This window comes from Aristolochia californica, unplaced genomic scaffold, assembly GCF_029961685.1.
Source record: "Aristolochia californica isolate CCGP_79_NKW_82.1479 unplaced genomic scaffold, dmAriCali1.0.hap1 SCAF_248, whole genome shotgun sequence".
In the NCBI taxonomy this organism is placed as follows: Eukaryota; Viridiplantae; Streptophyta; class Magnoliopsida; order Piperales; family Aristolochiaceae; genus Aristolochia; species Aristolochia californica.
Window position 1 is genome coordinate 10,001 of NW_027181935.1, and position 15,763 is coordinate 25,763.

A 15,763-nucleotide genomic window follows, 5' to 3' on the forward strand; every position below is an offset into this window, starting at 1 on the left:
TAAGATTAGGGCAATTACTTATCATCATAATGAACAAATGTTCAACTTTGTACCTATAACTCATTCTATAATTTATTTTGAATAATAAATAATAACTCATTATGTGGGCAGTTACCTTAGATATATTTATTATATTACAAATAAATATAAAAAATCTCTCTTTTCTCTGCTGAATAATGAACACTAAGACTGCAAACTGGAGCTTCATGAAAAAAGCCCCTTATCGGATTTGAACCGATGACTTACGCCTTACCATGGCGTTACTCTACCACTGAGTTAAAAGGGCCCGTTTTATTCAATTCAGGAAGAAGCCACTCGCTGCTATGAGTCTACTACATGATCCATATATTTACTATATGTACATATATACATGTATGCATAGGGATTCACTCAGGAACAAGAAATTTGATTTACCTATACCTATGAGATTCTATGAAAAAAAAAATGATTATTTTCTTTTGTATATTTGATAAATAGCAATGGTAATGCAATGAATTCTTTCAGGGCCGGGCCTATACTAATTGCTTTGCTTTTATTGACCCATCCAGATGAGATTCACTTGATTGATACATGTACGAATCTGACATCGATTCAAAATATTTCAGCGAATCCCTTCCCTGATTTACCAGTTCTACATCATCTTTTTGAATCGATCAAAAAAAGCATTCTATCGTTTTTTAATTTCCTGGCTTAGTATTAGTGTGAGATAAAGATAGGTTATATCCCATCTTAACGATGAGTGAGTCGATGAGTCAAAATGGAAGAAAGGTTTGACTTACCTTTTCTGTCTGTCGAACAAATCATTTCCTGAGGGGATCCCATACTTCGTTATATATATATAGGATATAGGACGGGATGGTTCATTTCATGAATTAAAATCAAAAATTCTATGGAATCGTAGAAGCAGGAAAGATTTTTCGGATCTAGTCATCCCATTATAATTATACATTACATTATATTGACAATTCCAAAAAACTGCTCATACTATGAACATAGTATGATGGCGATCGGGCAGGTATGCCCCTATCGTCTAGTGGTTCAGGACATCTCTCTTTCAAGGAGGCAGCGGGGATTCGACTTCCCCTGGGGGTAGGGTACTACGAAAGGAAGTTGATCATGGATTATCAATAAGCCCAGAATTTGTTCTTCCTGGGTCGATGCCCGAGCGGTTAATGGGGACGGACTGTAAATTCGTTGGCGATATGTCTACGCTGGTTCAAATCCAGCTCGGCCCACTAATTCGCCGATCCATGATAACCAAATTTGTCCTCCAGAAATGCCCATTATTTAGATATTTAGAATGCCCCATATATTCTAAAATTCTAAAAGTATTCTAAGGATATATGGGAATAAAATATATAGGGATAAAGGGTCCATTTTTTCTACAATACCCCTTGGTTTCTTTCCAATTTCTCACATCTTCTGATCTGTCTAAAGATCTAGATTCCCAATTTGTTGCAAAGGTAGTAAAGAAAAAAAGAGTCCTTTTTCCATTGAAAAATAGATTCTCAATATATTAGTAGGATTACCAGTAATCTGTGTCATTCTTACTCTAGTCCGTATCCATGTGGATATCAGTATATCAGTCGTGTTTCTTTTACAACACGAGAATATTTCTCGTAAATAGAAACGAAACGAATGAAAGCATAAGAATACATATATGCATGCTGTATACCTCACCCTGGGATTGTAGTTCAATCGGTCAGAGCACCGCCCTGTCAAGGCGGAAGCTGCGGGTTCGAGCCCCGTCAGTCCCGACCTCGGATCCGATGAATCCATCAATTCATCTTCCCATTTTCTGTGAGGAGGGGGCCCGGGACAGGATTGAATTTCCTGCGGGGATCCTTAATTTTTTTTTATTTTGTTTTTCGTTTCGAATTTCTCATCGGACAAAGACGGGAATTTCAATTATTTGAACTAGTACCGATTGCTGGGGGAGAGGCATACGTAGTCGTAGGTATCGCCATACTGGGGATTCCAAGAGAGACCCACTGGTTTGACTTTTTCAATTGCTTCTGATCCATGAAATGGAATAGGGTACAGAGTACCCATACGTTTCCAGGGAGTACATATACAAATTGTACTCGTTTATTCTACGATACACAATTAACTAACTTAGTAACATAGTTACTCGGGCAGCAGAGTACTATTAAACCTACTCCCTTTTGTTTTCGTGTTTTCGAGATACGATTTTGTGCAATCTCAATTAGTAAAGTAATTAAAAACAATCTATCTATCTTATTCTTATTCAAATTGCATGCTGAATTTAGCTTTCAGTCCCAATCCAAGGAAAAAGAGGGTCCTTACTTTTAATATAAAGTAAAGGATCAAACAATGATCCGTCCCTTTTGTTTCTTTTCCACAGGGGGAATGAATCATTTTTTTTTTCTTTATTTTCTTTATCTTTATATAATATATATTTTTATTTTAGGGTTTCATCGAAGAAGGAGAAAAATCAATAAAGAAAGAATTTGTCGGAATATTAGATCTTTTTTTTTATATCGAGACCCATCCCATACCCATACCTTTATCACATTTCTCTGCCTTCCAGGAGGATTAGATCATTACGAAAACTTCGCTTCGAGCTTAACTCCTCCCCCTTTCCATTTCACTCCTACTGTTTAGGTCTGTTACCAATGGAAGGCCGGCAACAGAACACAGGTCAGATGATACCTCGTCGGATGATTCTTATAAAGAAGATGATAGATTTTAGAAACTAAAGAATGAAAAAAAAAAAGATGAGAAATTCAATGGGATTCTTGATTAGATCAGGAATCCCATTTTTGATTCGGTATGGATAAAAGATCTTCCTATGTTATACTATTCAATTCTCGACGATGAATCGATTTAATAGATCAGATATTGTTATTCATATTCATAATATAATATTGAATATTGATCCGATTCAGTATCAACCATCAGGATGCACCCATTGAATTTACAGGAGAAATCTTTTTATTTTTATTTTTTTTTTTCTATGGGATTAGATCCCGAGTTATTGCGAAGCAAAAAAAAACGATGAGATTATGGAAGTCAATATTCTCGCATTTATTGCGACTGCGCTGTTCATTTTAGTTCCTACTGCTTTTTTACTTATCATCTACGTAAAAACAGTCAGTCAAAATGATTAGAATTAAACTTGACTTATTAGCTCTTATCAATGATTGACGAAATAAAAGGGATTCCAATTCCAAGTCTTAAATGAAATTAGAGAACTGGAATCAACAGTATAATAGATGGTGTAGTAGAAAGGTTCATATAGTTCTTTCTACCACACTATCTATTATTATATTGTAAAAATATTGTATTGCATGTATAAAGTTGTATTGTATAAATTCAAAAAATGGATGGGTTTGATATAGACTAGATACAATATCTATCCATATAAATGAAGTAATTGATTGGGCCGTTAACAGATACCCCACGGAGTTCTATAGTCACTTCTTCGGATTTGAAAAATAAGTATAAGTAGTAAACACCACCCATTTTTCATGCTTGAGCCATGACATGAGGTGAGTCAATAAAGCATAAATAGGATTCCTAGAAGTATAAAACTTAAGTGAGCACGGATCACCCGACGCAAGATCTTATTATGCGTAGTACCCCTTTGAACAACCACTACGTCTATGGCATCTCCAGTAGAAAGTACGTATCCACGTAATAGTAGCAGTACTTCCTCTTTGAACAGTCAAGAGGGAAAAACAAATAAAAAAATAGGGGTTGGTTGCTCCTCATTGTAATATCCATAATTATGGTAAGAGCGGGTTCATCGAAATCGAATATTATATTTAGGAATAGGAAGAGTTCGGCTGGAAAAATTTCCTATCATGCGCATTCCTTTGAGTTTCGAAATACGAACAACATCAGAATCAAATCATTCAAATATTGATCGAAAGATCATTGTTCATATATTACTGGATTACCCTAGAATTTTTGAAATGGATTATCTTAAAACGCTTCGCGGAACGGTCCATTAAACATAAGCACCATTGATCCAATTTGATTACTCAACTTAATTAGTAGTACCCCTAGAGTCCACTTCTTCCCCATACTACGAGTGAAAGGGAAAACGTAAAGACCACCATTAAAGCAGCCCAAGCGAGACTTACTATATCCATGTAAATTATCTCCCCGATCTCTATGAATATGAAGGAATTATTCCATTATTAATCACTAATAATAGTGGAATCAATGGTGCAGAGTCAAAATGGCATTTTGCTCTAACGCTATTGATGAACCAATCCAATGAATACAAGAGTTCCTATACTCTAATTACAAGGATCTCCGGTCGAATCGGAAAGCAGTAAGCAAAAGCAAGATATACAACTACCCTTGGAGATCTTAAAGGAATGTTACTAATGAAAGATGTAGGAATAGTAAGACCCATTGTTTGTTTTGTTAGCTTTCATAAGCATAAGAAAAAAAAATGGAATATAAATAGAATATATATATATACCATAAAGATGTAAAAGATAACTATCTTAACTATCTATCACATACCTCTATCTACCCCCCAAGTCTTACTGTCTCTGTTTCTTTCTGTGAAACAATCGGGGGACACCCCATTACGTTCTTGGCAGGGTGTTACAAAAAACGGAGAAGTATTTTTCAACTTTTATTAGAAAATTAGATTCTATATTCTATAATATAGATATAGAATAGTTAGTTATTCTATAACTATAATAGTTATAGTTAAGAGTTGATTACCCATCCAATCCAATATTGATTGGATACCTGAGTAAGTACTCAGGGATTCTCGTGAGTCTGGATACAAAATACAAACTATCCTTAGCCCTTTCCGCAACTCCCAATTTGATTCCCCACCAACCTACCCAATTTAATTCAAGACTCAGTCAGTGGGCACCACCCTAGTAAGGTAGGGTAATTAGGAAGTATTGATAGTGCTTCCTATAATCTCCCTCAGATCCTAGAATAGAAGCAAGGATTGGATTTACATTTAGGAACCGAACCCCCTTTCCTTCGGCTACCCCGATTTTAGGTATCTGACTTTCGTAGTTCTGAATCTCACAATTTCAGTTTTACTATCGATTCGATTGATAAATCAAATACAAAGAAATAGCCCGAACCAACCAGTAATCAGTCATAAATCGGTTTTTTTTCATATTGATACCCGATTTTAACCATAACCAAATGATAAAAATTCAAGTCTTTTTTTTTTATAGAACCTCTGTATTCTTAAAATACAGTATCTACAACCCTAGTCATGCTTCTGTCAGGCAAGAATTTTGTGAGTTCTATTAGCATATGTGAGTTCTATTAGCATAGAAGGATAAGGTATTCCGAAGCTTTTCTTTTGTTGATCAGGCGACACCCGGATTTGAACTGGGGAGAAAGGGATTTGCAGTCCCGCGCCTTACCACTCGGCCATGCCGCCAAAATGATCCAAAATAGACCTAACTCTTTCTTTTTTTTTTTTTTTTGGGGGGGGGGGGGTTACTCAACCTTTTTTTGGTTTGAGTTGGATTTTTAAAACGGGTTTCTTTATCCCTTTCCAAAAGGGATCCCTGGGTCCAGGGTTCTCTTGATTGTATAGTGTTTCAAAACATAATATTTTTTTTTATATTGAAACAGAAAAAAGATATTTCTAGGCACAGAGTCCAAAATTCAGAGTAAATTGGAGCCATTAATTATTTCCTGTGAATTCATGAACAGTTCTTGGATTTTGATCTAACGTTTTCTTTCCTTACCTTAATAATTAAATTAATAACATAAGAAAACAAAAAAGTTGATACACGACTAATCAGTATCAATTGTTTTCAATTTCAATTATAACAACATATATGTGTATATGTAAACCCTCGAACATAAATTGTTACACGCATACCTAGTCCTATCCACCTTATCTTATAGGGAATTGTCGTGCTTGAATTTTGCATTGAATATTTTTCTATTGAATAAGTTGAATCTAAATTGGAAATTCGCATATAGCACCCCGAAAAGAGGGGATATGCAGATAACTAGATAGCTATATCTGGATATACTTATACAATGCCCTTTACGCACTTCAATCGTATTCTACTAATTCTACTAACACTAACAAGAGCTCCCTCTTCTCTGTGAATCCTTTTTTGAACAATGGTGGAATCAATGAAATAAGTTAAGTGCTAAAATAAAAACCAACTCGATACTGTTCCGGATTATTCTGTCTTTATCTCATTCATAGAGAATGGATCAAATCATGAATCTATTTCTGGTACCCAATCTTATTTCTGATACCCAATCTTATTTCTGATACCCAATCTTATCGTAATATCATAATAACAGGTAGAAATTGGATCCATTTGTATATTCTATACAAGACTCCATCAGTCTAAGCTAAGGGGCAGAATTTTGTTTCAAGGAATGTTTTATTAATCCATCTCCATTTGGATCCGTCGAAAATTATCTCTCTTTATTCCTCCGTCTATGCCAATTTCATAGGTCTATGGAATTGGATAAAATTTCATGTGATTCAGTAAAAAGAATATACATTCCATCATTGCTCGATCGATCTATATGGTTCGATAAAGACTTAACCAATAATGGGATTTTTTCAATAAATGGGAAACTTAATTAAGATGCTCCGGGATGAAAATGAGGGAATGTCTACAATACCTGGATTTAGTCAGATACAATTTGAAGGATTTTGTAGGTTCATTGATCAGGGCTTGACCGAAGAACTTCATAAGTTTCCAAAAATTGAAGATACAGATCAAGAAATAGAATTTCAATTATTTGTGGAAACATATCAATTGGTGGAACCCTTGATAAAAGAGAGAGATGCTGTGTATGAATCACTCACGTATTCTTCTGAATTATATGTACCCGCAGGATTAATTTGGAAACCCGGTAGAGATATGCAAGAGCAAACCGTATTTATTGGAAATATTCCTCTAATGAATTCCCTGGGAACCTCTATAGTAAATGGAATATACAGGATTGTGATCAATCAAATATTGCAAAGCCCCGGTATTTATTACCGTTCAGAATTGGACCATAACGGAATTGCTGTCTATACCGGCACAATAATATCAGATTGGGGAGGAAGGTCAGAATTAGAGATTGATAGAAAAGCAAGAATATGGGCCCGCGTGAGTAGGAAACAAAAAATATCTATTCTAGTTCTACTATCAGCTATGGGGTCGAATCTAAGAGAAATTCTGGATAATGCTTGCTACCCTGAAATTTTCTTGTCTTTCCTGAATGAAAAGGAAAAAAAAAAGATCGGGTCAAGGGAAAATGCCATTTTGGAGTTTTATCAACAATTTGCGTGTGTAGGTGGGGATCCAGTATTTTCGGAGTCCTTATGTAAGGAATTACAAAAGACATTTTTTCAACAAAGATGTGAATTAGGAAGGATTGGTCGACGAAACATGAACCGGAGACTGAATCTTGATATACCTCAGAACAATACATTTTTGTTACCACGAGATATATTGGCTGCTGCGGATCATTTGATCGGAATGAAATTTGGAATGGGCACACTTGACGATATGAATCACTTGAAAAATAAACGTATTCGTTCTGTAGCAGATCTGTTACAGGATCAATTGGGTTTGGCTCTGGTTCGTTTAGAAAATGTGGTTCGAGGAACTATATGTGGAGCAATCAGGTATAAATTAATACCGACTCCTCAGAATTTGGTAACTTCAACTCCATTAACAACTACTTATGAATCCTTTTTTGGATTACACCCTTTATCTCAAGTTTTGGATCGAACGAATCCATTGACACAAATAGTTCATGGGCGAAAATTGAGTTATTTGGGTCCTGGAGGATTAACTGGTCGAACTGCTAGTTTTCGGATACGGGATATCCACCCTAGTCATTATGGACGTATTTGTCCAATTGACACGTCCGAAGGGATCAATGTTGGACTTATTGGGTCCTTAGCTATTCATGCGAGGATTGGTTATTGGGGGTCTATAGAGAGTCCATTTTATGAGATATCTGAGAGATCTAAAGAGGTACTGGTGGTTTATTTAGCACCAAGTATAGATGAATACTATATGGTAGCGACAGGAAATTCTTTGGCCTTGAACCAGGATATTCAAGAAGAACAGGTTGTTCCAGTTCGATACCGTCAAGAATTCCTGACTATTGCATGGGAACAGATTCATCTTCGAAGCATTTTTCCCTTCCAATATTTTTCTATTGGAGCTTCCCTCATTCCTTTTATTGAGCATAATGATGCGAATCGGGCTTTAATGAGTTCTAATATGCAGCGCCAAGCAGTTCCGCTTTCTCGGTCCGAGAAGTGTATTGTTGGAACTGGGTTGGAACGCCAAGCGGCTCTAGATTCGGGGGTTTCTGCTATAGCCGAATGCGAGGGAAAGATTATTTATACCGATACTGACAAGATCATTTTATCAGGTAATGGAGACACTATAAGCATTCCATTAGTTATGTATCAACGTTCCAACAAAAACACTTGTATGCATCAAAAACCTCAGGCTACGCGGGGTAAATGCATTAAAAAGGGACAAATTTTAGCGGGTGGTGCGGCTACTGTTGGCGGTGAACTCGCTTTGGGAAAAAATGTATTAGTAGCTTATATGCCATGGGAAGGCTACAATTTTGAAGACGCGGTACTCATTAGTGAGCGTTTGGTATATGCCGATATTTATACTTCTTTTCACATCCGGAAATATGAAATTCAGACTCATGTGACAAGCCAAGGTCCTGAAAGAATCACTAGGGAAATACCCCATTTGGAAGCTCATTTACTCCGCAATTTAGACAGAAACGGAATTGTGATGCTGGGATCTTGGGTAGAAACAGGTGATATTTTAGTAGGTAAATTAACGCCTCAGGCGGCGAAAGAATCATCGTATGCTCCAGAAGATAGATTATTACGAGCCATACTTGGCATTCAGGTATCCACTGCAAAGGAAACTTGTCTAAAATTACCTATAGGGGGAAGGGGCCGGGTTATTGATGTGAGATGGATCCAGAAAAAAAAAAAGTCCAGTTATAATCCAGAAATTATTCGTGTATATATTTCACAGAAACGTGAAATCAAAGTAGGTGATAAAGTAGCTGGAAGGCATGGGAATAAAGGTATCATTTCGAAAATTTTGCCTAGACAAGATATGCCTTATTTGCAAGATGGAACACCAGTGGATATGGTCTTCAACCCATTAGGAGTACCTTCGCGAATGAATGTGGGACAGATATTTGAATGCTCTCGTCGGGTTAGCGGGGAACTTGCTGGACAGACATTATAGAATAGCACCCTTTGATGAAAGATATGAGCAAGAAGCTTCGAGAAAATTAGTGTTTTCTGAATTATATGAAGCCAGAAAGCAAACAGCAAATCCATGGGTCTTTGAACCCGAGTATCCAGGAAAAAGCAGAATATTTGATGGAAGAACAGGAGATCCTTTTGAACAACCTGTTATAATAGGAAAACCCTATATCCTGAAATTAATTCATCAAGTTGATGATAAAATCCATGGGCGCTCCAGTGGACATTATGCACTTGTTACACAACAACCCCTTAGAGGGAGGGCCAAGCAAGGGGGACAACGAGTAGGAGAAATGGAAGTTTGGGCTCTAGAGGGATTTGGTGTTGCGCATATTTTACAAGAGATGCTTACTTATAAATCCGATCATATTAGAGCTCGCCAGGAAGTACTTGGTACTATGATTATTGGAGGAACAATACCTAACCCGGAGGATGCTCCCGAATCTTTTCGATTACTCGTTCGAGAACTACGGTCTTTGGCTCTGGAACTGAATCATTTCCTTGTATCTGAGAAGAACTTCCAGATTCATAGGAAGGAAGCTTGATCGGAATGAATCCGAATTTTTCTTCTATGATCGATCGGTATAAACATCAACAACTTCGAATTGGATCGGTTTCTCCCCAACAAATAAGTACGTGGGCCACCAAAATCCTACCTAATGGAGAAATAGTTGGAGAGGTGACAAAACCCTATACTTTTCATTACAAAACCAATAAACCGGAAAAAGATGGATTGTTTTGTGAAAGAATCTTTGGACCTATTAAAAGTGGAATTTGTGCTTGTGGAAATTATCGAGTGATCGGAGATGAAAAAGAAGACCCAAAATTTTGTGAACAATGCGGAGTCGAATTTGTTGATTCTCAGGTACGAAGATATCAAATGGGATACATCAAACTGGCATGCCCAGTGACTCATGTGTGGTATTTGAAACGTCTTCCCAGTTATATCGCGAATTTTTTAGATAAACCCCTTAAGGAATTAGAAGGCCTAGTATACTGCGATGTGTGATTTGATCGAAATCTTGATTTTACAGATTCGGAATGAGAAACTGTCACCCCATTCAATCCGATTGGGATGCCCCCGACTCTGACATGTCTCTTTGGAGGAGGAACATGAAGCTCAGAATTATGGGTGTATTAAATACTTCCAAATAGAAAAGGGAATTGATCCATGGTCGATTCCATAATAGATAAATCGGAATTGCTAGTTATACCTCGTGAAAAAAAAAACTTCTTTCGTGGAATTAGCCATTCCATTTGTTTTCGAAAGAGATTCCATTCAAGTAAACAAATATGGCATGGTTACAGGAGTTTATCCATCGCATATATGCTTCAAAGGATATCATAGCATAACCATCGAGGTGAAGTAGGGACCTAAAAGATCGAATGAAACGATGCATAGACAAGTAAATCCCTTATGAGATGAGTGAGTTCGAAGATATTCGAATTTTTATTTGAATTATTAAAATAAAAGGAATTTCTCATTCGAAGGGAAGTAGACTACTCAAAAATTTCTCATTTCCTTTCTGTCGTAATTGAATTGAATAACTAATTCATAAAGTAAAAGTAAGAATGAATAATGAGATATTGGTTGGTCCTCGCTGTGAACTTGAGTAAGGAGTAAATCTTTATGGGGCTTTCTAGAACAAAATGGGAATTGGAAAAAAAGAACCCCTTTCTTTATTTGATGTAACTACTTGAGCCGGATGAGAGGAAACCTTCACGTCCGATTTTTAAGGGGGGAATTCATAGGAACCTATCCCAATTTTTCTTTTGCTAGGCCCGTTGCTAAAAAACCCACTTTCTTACGATTACGAGGTTCATTCGAATATGAAATCCAATCCTGGAAATACAGCATCCCACTTTTTTTTACTACCCAAGGCTTCGATACATTTCGAAATCGAGAAATCTCTACTGGAGCGAGTGCTATCAGAGAACAATTAGCCGATCTGGATTTGCGAATTATTACAGATCATTCATTGGCAGAATGGAAGGAATTAGGGGAAGAGGGTTCCACCGGGAATGAATGGGAAGATAGAAAAATTGGAAGAAGAAAGGATTTTTTGGTTAGACGCATAGAATTAGCTAAGCATTTTATCCGAACAAACGTGGAACCAGAGTGGATGGTTTTGTGCTTATTACCAGTTCTTCCTCCCGAGTTGAGACCCATTATTCAGATAGATGGGGGTAAACTAATGAGCTCGGATATTAATGAACTCTATCGAAGAGTTATCTATCGGAACAATACTCTTACTGATCCATTAACAACAAGTAGATCCACACCAGGGGAATTAGTAATGTGTCAGGAGAAATTGGTACAAGAAGCCGTGGATACACTTCTTGATAATGGGATCCGCGGACAACCAATGAGGGACGGTCATAATAAAGTTTACAAATCGTTTTCAGATGTAATTGAAGGCAAAGAGGGGAGATTTCGCGAGACTTTACTTGGTAAACGAGTCGATTATTCGGGTCGTTCCGTCATTGTTGTGGGCCCTTCGCTTTCATTACATCGGTGTGGATTGCCTCGAGAAATAGCAATAGAGCTTTTCCAGACATTTTTAATTCGTGGTTTAATCAGACAACATCTTGCTTCCAACATAGGGATTGCTAAAAGTAAAATTAGGGAAAAAGAACCAATTGTATGGGAAATACTTCAAGAAGTTATGCAGGGGCATCCCGTATTGCTGAATAGAGCACCCACCCTGCATAGATTAGGCATACAGGCGTTCCAGCCTATTTTAGTGGAAGGACGTGCTATTTGTTTACATCCATTAGTTCGTAAGGGATTCAATGCAGACTTTGATGGGGATCAAATGGCTGTTCATGTACCTTTATCTTTGGAAGCTCAAGCGGAGGCTCATTTACTTATGTTTTCTCATATGAATCTCTTGTCTCCAGCTATTGGGGATCCCATTTCCATACCAACGCAAGATATGCTTATGGGACTCTATATATTAACAATCGGGAATCGTCGAGGTATTTGTGCAAATAGGTATAATCCATGGAATCGCGGACACTATAAAAATAAAATAGTTGGCGATAATAACTATAAGTATACGAAAGGGAAAGAACCTTATTTTTGTAGTTCCTATGATGCACTTGGAGCTTATCGTCAGAAACGAATCAATTTAGATAGCCCTTTGTGGCTCCGGTGGCGACTAGATCAACGTGTCATTGCCTCAAGAGAACTTCCTAGAGAAGTTCAATATGAATCCTCGGGAACCTATCATGAGATTTATGGACACTATTTAATAGTGAAAAGTGTCAAAAAAGAAATCCTTTGTATATACATTCGAACCACAGTTGGTCATATTTCTTTTTATAGAGAAATAGAAGAAGCCATACAAGGGTTTTGCCGGGCCTACTCATACGGTGCCTAAGCTAAGTAATTATGTGATATCCGGGCGAGCCTCCCTGGTTCAACCGGTATCCTAATTCCTTAATTTCTACGTGAATCAAGATCGAGGAAAGGAAGTCTTCGAATCACTGACTCAACCCCATTGGCGAATCCCACTCAGCGGAATACGGAGGTACTTATGGCGGAACGGCCCGATCTGGTCTTTCACAATAAAGTGATAGATGGAACTGTCATGAAACGACTTATTAGCAGATTAATAGATCACTTCGGGATGGCATATACATCACATATACTGGATCAAGTAAAGACTCTGGGTTTCCGGCAAGCCACCGCTACATCCATTTCATTAGGAATTGATGATCTTTTAACAATACCTTCTAAAGGATGGCTAGTCCAAGATGCTGAACAACAAAGTTTTATTTTAGAAAAGCACCATCATTATGGGAATGTACACGCGGTAGAAAAATTACGTCAATCCATTGAGATATGGTATGCTACAAGTGAATATTTGAGACAGGAAATGCATCTTAATTTTAGGATGACTGATCCTTCTAATCCAGTCCATATAATGTCCTTTTCGGGAGCTAGAGGAAATGCATCTCAGGTACACCAATTAGTAGGTATGAGGGGATTAATGTCGGATCCCCAAGGACAAATGATTGATTTACCCATTCAAAGCAATTTACGCGAAGGACTTTCTTTAACGGAATATATCATTTCCTGCTATGGGGCCCGCAAAGGAGTTGTGGATACTGCTGTACGAACATCAGATGCTGGATACCTCACGCGTAGACTTGTTGAAGTAGTTCAACACATTGTTGTACGTAGAACGGATTGTGGCACTATCCGAGGTATTTCCGTGAGTCCCCGAAATGGGATGACGGAAAAAATTATGATCCAAACATTAATTGGTCGTGTATTAGCAGACGATATATATATGGGTCTACGGTGTATCGCCGCTCGAAATCAAGATATCGGGATTGGACTTGTCAATCGCTTCATAACTTTTCAGGCACAACCAATATATATTCGAACTCCCTTCACTTGCCGTAGTACATCTTGGATCTGTCGATTATGTTATGGTCGAAGTCCCACTCATGGTGACCTGGTTGAATTAGGGGAAGCAGTGGGTATCATTGCGGGTCAATCAATTGGTGAACCCGGGACTCAACTAACATTAAGAACTTTTCATACTGGTGGAGTATTCACAGGTGGTACTGCAGAACAGGTACGAGCTCCTTTTAATGGAAAAATTAAATTAAATGAGGATTTGGTTCATCCAACACGTACACGTCATGGGCATCCTGCTTTTCTATGTTATATAGACCTGTATGTCACTATTGAGAGTCAAGGCATTATTCATAGTGTGAATATTCCACCAAAAAGTTTTCTTTTAGTTCAAAATGGTCAATATGTGGAATCAGAACAAGTGATCGCCGAGATTCGCGCTGGAACATCCACTTTGAATTTTAAAGAAAGAGTTCGAAAACATATTTATTCTGATTCAGAGGGAGAAATCCACTGGAGTACCGACGTGTACCATGCACCTGAATATACATATGGTAATGTTCATCTCTTACCAAAAACAAGCCATTTATGGATATTATCGGGGGATCCGTGCAGATCTAATATAGTGCCTTTTTCCCCCCACAGGGATCAAGATCAAATGAATGTTCATTCTCTTCCTGTCGAACAGAGATATATTTCTGGCCTCTCAGTGACTAATGATCGAGTGAGACACAAATTGTTTAGTTCGGGTCCTTTCGGTAAAAAAGTAGATAGGGGTTTTGATTATTCAAGACCAGATCGAATCATATCCAATGGTCATTGGAATTTCATATACCCTGCCATTCTCTACGAGAATTCTGATTTATTGGGGAAGAGGCGAAGAAATAGATTCATACTCCCATTCCAATATGATCAAGAACGAGAGAAAGAACTAATGTCCTGTTCTGGTATCTCGATTGAAATACTCATAACTGGTATTTTACGTAAAAATAGTATTCTTGCTTATTTCGACGATCCCCAATACAGAAGAAGCAATTCAGGAATTACTAAATATGGTACCATAGAGGTGGATTTCATCCTAAAAAAAGAAGATTTGATTGAATATCGAGGAGCAAAAGAATTTAGGCCGAAATACCAAATGAAAGTAGATCGCTTTTTTTTCATTCCCGAAGAAGTGCATATTTTACCCGGATCTTCGTCCATAATGGTACGGAACAATAGTCTCATTGGAGTAGGTACACGAATAGCTTTAAATACAAGAAGCCGAGTAGGTGGATTGGTCCGAGTGGAGAGGAAAAAGAAAAAGATTGAACTGAAAATATTTTCAGGAGATATCCATTTTCCCGGAGAAACAGATAAAATCTCTCGGCATAGCGGCATCTTGGTACCACCAGAAACGGGAGAAAAAAATTCTAAGGACTCAAAAAAATTGAAAAATTGGATCTATGTCCAACGGATTACACCCATCAAGAAAAAGTATTTTGTTTCGGTTCGGCCTGTAGTCACATATGAAATAGCCGATGGCATAAATTTAGCAACGCTTTTCCCCCAGGATCCGTTGCAGGAAAGAGATAATGTGCAACTCCGAGTTGTCAATTATATCCTTTATGGAAACGGCAAACCCATTCGAGGAATCTCTCACACAAATATTCAATTAGTTCGAACTTGTTTAGTATTGAATTGGGACCAAGGACGAAATGGTTCTATAGAAGAAGTCCATGCTTCCCTTGTTGAAGTAAGGACAAATGATCTGATTCGAAATTTCATAAGAATTGACTTAGTTAAGTCCCCTATTTCGTATACCGAAAAAAGGAATGATAGGGGAGGTTCGGGATTGAATCTCGATAATGGATCAGATCGCACCAATATTAATCCTTTTTACCCCAAGGCGAAGATTCAATCACTTACCCAACATCAAGGGACTATTCATATGTTGCTGAATAAAAATAAGCAATGCCAATCTTTTCTAATTTTGTCATCATCTAATTGTTCTCGAATTGGTCCATTCAATGGTTCCAAATCTCTCAGTGTGAGAAAAAAATCAATTAAAGAAGATTCCACGATTGCTATTAGCAATTTGTTAGGTCCCCTGGGTACTGTATCTAAAATTGCGAATTTTTATTCATCTTACTGCTTAATAACTTATA

At 37.5% G+C, this 15,763-nt stretch overlaps 3 non-coding genes across 3 annotated transcripts; 1 reads left to right on the top strand and 2 right to left on the bottom strand.

Moving 5' to 3' along the window:
* Positions 1 to 214: 214 nt before the first annotated feature.
* Positions 215 to 286, bottom strand: TRNAT-GGU (transfer RNA threonine (anticodon GGU)). Its single transcript has one exon. It is a non-coding gene; the product is annotated as a tRNA-Thr (tRNA).
* Positions 287 to 1,683: 1,397 nt separating this feature from the next.
* TRNAD-GUC (transfer RNA aspartic acid (anticodon GUC)) lies at positions 1,684 to 1,757 on the top strand. Its single transcript has one exon. It is a non-coding gene; the product is annotated as a tRNA-Asp (tRNA).
* Positions 1,758 to 5,323: 3,566 nt separating this feature from the next.
* TRNAC-GCA (transfer RNA cysteine (anticodon GCA)) lies at positions 5,324 to 5,395 on the bottom strand. Its single transcript has one exon. It is a non-coding gene; the product is annotated as a tRNA-Cys (tRNA).
* Positions 5,396 to 15,763: the final 10,368 nt, after the last annotated feature.